The 8,087-nt window shown below is 42.8% G+C and overlaps 1 non-coding gene across 1 annotated transcript; it reads right to left on the bottom strand.

The window, feature by feature from the left end:
* Nucleotides 1-5,725: 5,725 nt before the first annotated feature.
* Nucleotides 5,726-5,809, bottom strand: TRNAL-CAA. Its single transcript has one exon. It is a non-coding gene; the product is annotated as a tRNA-Leu (tRNA).
* Nucleotides 5,810-8,087: the final 2,278 nt, after the last annotated feature.

Raw genomic sequence — 8,087 nt, 5'->3', positions numbered from 1 at the left:
AGCCTGGGTGGAGCCCTGCTCCCTAGCGCACATATTCTTCTTTTTTTCTTTTATTTATATTTTTAAAAATGAAAAATATTTTCCTTAATTTTGAGAAATTTTATCACTTGTTCAATTTTTTCATGCAATGTAAAGAATTTATGTACCTAAAAAAATTAACATGACATTTAAAACAGTGTTCCTATATTTCCGAAAAAGTTCAAGACATTTTTTAAAATTCCTAAATGATGTAAAAAAATGTTTCATACCATTTAAATAATGCATGAAGTATTTTAAAAAATTTACGTGTTTCAGAAAATGTTCATGGCGTTTTTGAATTTTTTTTATACAACGTAAGAAATCTGTTCACGTAATTCAAAAAATGTCTTGTACCATTAAAAAAATTATATGACATTTTTAATAAATGTTTCTACATCTCAAAAATATATTTGTGACATAGTAGAAAAATGTCCGCATTGTTTAAAAAGTCCATCAATTATAAAAAATATGAACATGCATTTCAAAAATATTTATCATTTTTTATAAAGCAATATGTGAGAAATGCATATCATGTAAAAAATGATCAACAAGTATCCAGGAAAAAAAGTTACGCATGTGCAATGCGTACTGAAAGAAGTAGACATTTGTTGAAAAACAAGAAAGAAAACTGAAGAAGCTTCTAAAACTGAAAAAGGAGAAGACATTTGTTGAAAACAAAAGAATAAGAAAAAACTGAAGAAAAGAAGAAAAAGAAAAACCGATATGAAAAAGCCGACACAGAAGTGCACAGAATAGGAAAAAACACTGAAGCTTCTAAAACCGGTCATAGAAGCTTCCCAAAAACTGAATAAAACTGATAAGAGAAAGCCGACACAGAAAATTAAAATGAGTTAACAATAAAACCGGTCATAGAAGCTTCCCAAAAACTAAAATGAGTTAACAAACACACTAAACACATCTGATTCTGAAATGTTTTAGAACATCTTATAATTCGAAATAGAGGTAGTAGAAAATAGAGTAAAGGGCCCAAAGAAAAAAGTGGAGATTCCTAGAGAAAACCAGGTTGGGAAGAAAACCACTCGCTTAGGTGGGCTCGTTGGTTCCTATGCATCAACCCGTCACAGGCTCATTCTTTAACGCGCATGCACGCGTCACACTGGTAGCTGCGGCAGGTCACCTCCCAACGTTTTTTGTACAACAAGTAGAGTTTATTCCTCGACGATGGTCATATATCGTTTACAATAAGATGAATAATAAAGTCAGGGATTGAAGATTCTCGTAAACTAGATCTAGTGCTAAAGGATTTTTTGCCATACCATTCACTCTTCATTTGCTTTATGGTAGCAATGCACAAAAGGGACTTTTGCAAAGTTCATAACAAAGTGCTTAATCTTCATGATGGTCGCCACATCCAGGCCAACATCTGCATCATGTCGTTGCACAAAATCCATGGCAAAGGTAGGTGCCCCTCCACAACGGATGCAAAATAGATGTTTGTTTGGAGTTAGCTATTTTCTTTTATTTGAAAACCCCACCATATATTAATTAACTTAAAACATTCATGCAATCACTCATTATGAAATTTGCCACGCAGTGCGTAACAGTATAAAAAAGTATACCATCAGACCTATCATCAAAACTGAGCGTTGCAATCTCGTGAGCCACCATATTAGCCCTCTTGCTAATCTTGAAGATCTTTATACCCGCCAACAGCTTAGAGGCATTCAACGCCTCCTCCTTTAGCTCCATCCGAGTTGACCTGTCAACACCCTCTCTTTCAAACACAGAAGCCAAAAAAGAACATCCAGTTTCCAAAATGATGGGCTTGTCAAGAGTGATACCAATATACAGACCGGAGTTAGCTTTTTTTCATCCAAAGCTGCTCCAAAAAGCTTAAACAAACGGAGCCTAACACACCTGGTGGACAATCACACTCCAGCCATGTTATGTGGACTTTATTAATTCAAAGTCGGACGATGCTTGCATCTACGTTCTAAAAGAAAATCACACTCGGGTCATTGGGAATTTTTTTCATAAGGCCAAAATCTACGATGTTATGTGGGCTTTATTAATTTGAAGACATACACTCATATGGCCACTATGGTAACCGCCATCCGAACACAATTGCTTTTTCCTGATGGATGTGGAGAAATGTTCCAACAACCACCAAGAAGATGTGGCATGTTTGAGGGAATACGGGAAAAAACAGAAAGCACATGGTACCAATCCCCAAATGTATCTAGTAGCAATGCTCCAACAAAAAAGATGGTCAAGAGACTCATTATGTATACAAAGTAGGCACTTTTTCTCCCCCACACATCCCCTTTGAAGGAGCACATCTCAGGTCAAAATATTCCCAATGAGTGCTAGCTAGCAGAAGGTTTTAATAAAGGGTAAATTGAGCTTCCATAGGTGCCTTTTTGGAGACACGGGATGTACACCACACAATTGCAAGTAAAATATTTCACAGAAAAAAGTCCCTTTCCTCCGTGGAATCCACACACACCACCAATTCTAGGGAAAACAACAAGAATATGATTCTCAACGCGGAGCAAATTATTCAACCTTTGATGTATAGGTAGCAAACTAGTGATGGACATGGCTCGATCGGATGGTCACACGCGCCAGCACAGATTGTTCCTTCCTTCCTGTTCAAAAGAAGTGTTTCGCCGCTTTCCTAGCATGCACAAGTGTGAGTAATGAGCTTACTATATGTATGATGTTTCTGATTACTTGCCCTTTGCAAAGCTCATCGCATGACAAGCAAGTAATTTTTTCCATGGTTTATGTTTTTTTCTGGGCTGTGACAAACGAAGTTGGCATCATAATCAACCAGAGAGGTTTGCCTGTAATTTGTATGGAAATTAGGTTTCGTCATGAAGTCGATGTGAGATTCCGCAGCTTCAAAAAAACAGAAACAATAAATTGTTCGCTTGACAAATGCTCAAAAAGAATCTTAGTGAGAACAGTGTTGCTTACGGCAACTCCAAAGCAGACCCTCAACCCGCCCGCATCCGTTTGAACAGCATTTTACAAATATATTTTCCCATCCAACACGATAACCCATCGGCCCATCGACGTGTCCAGACGTCCGTTTTCCCACAAATCAGAAACAAACTAAAGAGGGGTTTTGTGGGAGTCCGGACATCCACATGATCAATAAAATGCCACCATGTACCCCTCTCCTCTCGGTCCGGATGGCGGAAGGCCGTTGATGCATGTGGTTTGGTGGAAGGATTAGCAAGCTTGGCGCTTGGTGAAAGCCACTACACTTCTATTCACAAATTTTCTCCTTCATTTTTTTCAAATGCTCATTTCGCAAAAGCAAGCACGATGGCTACTAGTTCATTTGACGGAAGCTAGTTCAAATGCTTAAGCAAGCTACTAGTTCGTGCTTCATTTGGCGGAAGCCAGTTCAAATGCTGAAGCATTTAGCGGAAGCCATGCTAGCACGTGGATTAGTAGTCCCTCCGCCAAACAAAAGGCTACTAAATCATCGTTGTTATTTTTTAAGAGAATCACATGGTTATTTTGACATGTTTGGCGGAAGGTTATTTAGCCGAGCACAGATTAAGTTTAACATAGATGGATATTTGAGATACATGGTTGGATGGCCGGCTTCCGAATCAGTGTCTACGGCTGGTCTCCACTGGTCTGCGGATGGATACCATGTCCAATTTGAGAGTCAGCGTTGGAGATGCCCTTAAAAAGCAAATCCTCGATGTTGATGTTTGTCCCTTTGTCTGCTCAGTCCGTGAAACAGCTTTGCATTTCAGGTGGAATGCAATCGTACCACCGAAATCCCATATCACCTAAGCATATCTGATAGCTTTGATGTCTACAAAAGTTAAATTGGGCAGCACATACAACGTGCTTGGGAATTGATCCCAAACCCCAACACATTGGATAATCTGCCAAACCCAACATAATCATCTCTACTATGGCAATGGCAAAACAATGTATAAAGGTGGTAAAGGTGGTTTATTTGGAATATTCCTCTCATTCATAGTTTATTTGGTTCTCATAATGCAAGCTTAGTATTTGGTATTCTTGTCTATGATTACGGATCTAGTGGCAGACTCATCTGAAAGTAGCCCTGGCCATGGGCAGCCCGACCCGGTCGGCCCGACCCGACCCGGCCTTGTCCACGGGGCAGGATCGGGCCTAGGTTTTGAGTCCAAAGGCCAGGCCCGGGCCCGTCATATCTGTTGTTTAACGAAGAGGCCCGGCCCAGGGCTCGAGGCCCGACGGGCTTTTGCAGTGATGGGACGGGCTTGGGCCTATTTTTTAGGCCCGTCGTCCGGGCCGGGCCGGGTTCAGGCCTGGGTTTTGTGCTTCGGGCTTGGTCAGGCCCTGCCCGAAGCCTGGCCCGGCCCGAGGGATGGCCAGGTATATCTGAAAGCATAACACTGCAGGTGTTTGCACTACTAAAAGTGAGTACCATAATTTTGGGCCTGTTTTGTCCCCTAACAGTCAAATTCAAAATACTAGTTTCACAGGCACTGTGAAGAATCTGTTATAGGTTATATGGAAGGATAAGTTTTGCCTCCTAGAATTCAGACCTTTGCGTGGAGGTTACTTCGACTGGCTCTTCCTGGAGCTGCTTCAAGATCATCTCATATTCAGCCTTTCTGTAAAAGATGTGGGCAGTTGAAGGATGATATTCATTTGTTATTTTCCTGGGAATTTGTTAGATCATTTTGGTTTCTATCTCCCCTTGCTATCAGAATTGATACTTGCTTTCCACGGACCAAAATCTTATTCTTGAAGTCATTAACACTATATCAACAACTTATCAAGATCAAACTCTTTGGCCATCATATTTCTTATCTAATGGAACATCTGGAAAGGCAAGAAATGATATTGCTTTCAACAAGAAGAGAGTGGAAAGTGTTGTAGGTTATCAATGCAGCCAAGGCTATGTTGAAAGAGCAAGAACTGGAGTACAGATCTCAGGGAGGAAAAAAGAGGAGTCAATGATAGCTGCTATGTTGAAAGAGCAAGAATTGGAGTATAGATCTCAGGGAGGTAAAAAGAGGAGTCAATGATAGCTTGCCACCAGGGAAGTTTTCTTTGCAGATTGAGATGAACAGATTCAAGGAGGGGCCAAACGTCTTTACTGATGCTGCTTGAAAAGATATTTCTTTGTCTGATAACTCTAATTATACGAGGTTATAACAACATGCAGGTATAGGCATCTTTGTCTACAAAAATGCGAGAGGGCAACATGAGGCGATTTTCATTGCTGCGCCATCTAAGGCTACTTTTGTTATCCAGGCTGAAGCTAGAGCTTTGGAGCTGGGTGCCCAAATTGCCAAGGCGCTTCATCTTCATAGGCCTAATTCTCAACAGATAATCAGGTTCTGATAGAAACTGCGGCGAGGCGATGCCTTGAAAATTACCCTGGCCACTGGACCATCAGGGATATCTTAATGCTTTCATCAAGCACAATAAGGAAGCTGATCCTAGAATATTCAAGATTAGCAGGTCAAGCAATAAGGGTGCCTATAGGCAAGCTCAAGATGGTTACAACCTTCGTAATATTGGAGCTTGTATTTTTTTCACTTGTTTAGGTGTTAGGCATGAAGAGGATCTTGTCCTGCCATGGAGTGTATCACTAATCTCAATGTGCAGTCCTGCATTTTGCTCTCTATGACATGCCTTAACCTGGAATAAAAGCCTGAAAGCTTCAAAAAAAAGTATAGAGATGGTGAAATAAAGCAGAATAAAGGGAATAAAAATTAAATGTCAGAAGTGGGGTTTGAACCCACGCCCTCGTAAGAGGACCAGAACTTGAGTCTGGCGCCTTAGACCACTCGGCCATCCTGACTTCCTTATTCGTCACAAATTTTCCAGTATTTATAAGTACGTACCACAGTTGTGCTGTGGTCTCGATCGCCTTTGTCGTAAGATCTCCTTCACTTCACTTCCCTTATTACATTTGCGTTGTGAAAGTAGGATTCGGCCAGCACAAAAACATACAGGTAGGACTCACAATCTGCCGGCACTAGCTAGCTAGCGGGAGACCGGCGGCAAGCAGAGAGCAGAGACCATGGCGACGGCTCCCTGTACGGCTGTACCGGCACGCCTGGGTTCACCGGTCCGGCAAAGTCAAAGTGCGGCTTCACGATGGCTGCACGTCGGCACTGGGAAATTGGTCTCCATCAACCATCATAGGCGTGCCGCGTGCGACACACCACATATCATCTCTACCACCACCGATCGATTGATCAAGCTCATCTACTCGCCAATGCTCCGGACTCCGGAGTCGGGTCGCCATGCGGGCCACTTCCACCCACCCCGCCGCCAGCAAATTCTTACTCATCGTCGTCGTCCTCTCCCTGGCCCTGGCCACGCACGCCGCGCCGCTCAGCCCGCCGACATGCGTGCCTGAGGACTAGGTGTCGTGGGACGTCCTGACATGGTGAAAAAACTTGGGAGGACTAGGATTTCATTATCTGGAGGTTTTCAATTTGGCCTTGCTGTCACGGCAGTCCTGGCGCATCATTAACTAGCCTTCTTCGCTCAGCTTGCGAATTCTGAAGGCTTGCTACTTCCCCGCTTCGGGCTTGCTACATGTAGAGTTGGGATCGCACCCATACTAGATTTTTGGCGGGCTATCATTGATGGTAGGGATATTGTCAAACAGGGGATTATCGAGAGGGTGGGTACCGGTGAAACAATCAGCATATGGAGCCACAACTGGATACCAAGAGAACGTATCATGCGGCCCCTGGCATCTCTGGGGTAGAACCCTCCCGAACTGGTGTCGCATCTAATCGATGCAATGACCGCTACATGGCGGGAGGATATCCTACGCCAAGTGTTTGTCCCCATAGATGTTGAGGCAATCCTAAAAATTCCAGTTTGTACAAGACAAGTGGAGGACTTCTGGGCATGAAAACCGGATGAGAGAAGAAGTTTCTTTGTCCGTTCTTCATATCATATGATCATGCGTCTCAAAATGACCAGGGAAGACTAGATTGAATGTCAGGGGAGTGCCTCAGGAACTTCGCCCGAGTGTAAGGGCTGGGACGCCATTTGGCAAACCAAGGTTCCCTCAAAGCTTCACGCCTTTGCATGGCGTTTAGCACATAATTCTATTCCTATGGGGGACATACTACATCACCGAAATATGGCTACGTATGATACCTGTGCATTGTTTGGATCGCCAGACAACTGAAGACACTCGCTGATGGAGTGCAGCATGGCAAGGAGCCTCTACTATTAGTCATGAGTCTCGGACCTCCCAACTGGAGACCTTCGGAGAATAAAGATAGCATCGGATTGCAAAGTGGTGGTCGACGCCATCAAGCATGGGAGTGCACCTACTTATGGTGTCGTGTTACATCAAATATCACTTAGTATAGGGTTATTTATTTCCTGTACTATTAGTCATGAGTCTCGGACCTCGAATGCGCATGCAAAACATGCACTAGTGCTAGGGACTAGCCGTCATGTCTGGCTAGGGGTCCCTGAGGAGCTTAGGTTTGTCCCTGTGATCGTGATGTTTAAATAATAAATGCATGTTTGCCTAAAAAAACTAATTAAGGAGTACATCTTTTCAAAGATCACTCCCACCTTCTCAGGTTGCGACAACTGGCGCATTGCAATGCATTATTTAAATTTCTGCAACCTGGGAGTTTTTCCTTTTTTTCGTACATCCGTTTAGTCAAACCGTTTTATCTCTTAAACCGGGCGTCCAAATCTCAAACCGTTTTCATCATTAGATTCCCCGCGGCGAGATCCTATGTTGACAGGTTTTGAGGAAGTTTTTTTCACAAAAAAACCAGATGAAAAAACAGAACCGGGAGCACTTTTTCTGCTTCTCACGGAAGCAAAACTGTGCCTCTCGCGGGAAAAAACGTATTTTTTGAGAAAAAACTAAGGACCGGTGGAAAACCAAAAGGTTAAAAATATCGAAAAAAGCAATTTAGAAAGCAAAAAACGCGTGCTAAAAAATAAAAAGTAAAAACAAAATCCGAAGAAAGCGCTCAGAGTGGCGCGCTCTCAACCCACCCCCAACGTTGGGAGGTTTCCGAAGGAGCGCTCGTCAACTAGTTGCTCTTGCAAAACAGCGACAACTTGTGGCAAAGAGCCGCAAATAG

Source organism: Triticum dicoccoides, chromosome 2A (assembly GCF_002162155.2).
Source record: "Triticum dicoccoides isolate Atlit2015 ecotype Zavitan chromosome 2A, WEW_v2.0, whole genome shotgun sequence".
NCBI lineage: Eukaryota > Viridiplantae > Streptophyta > Magnoliopsida > Poales > Poaceae > Triticum > Triticum dicoccoides.
This window is presented reverse-complemented; position numbering and strand designations above follow the sequence as displayed.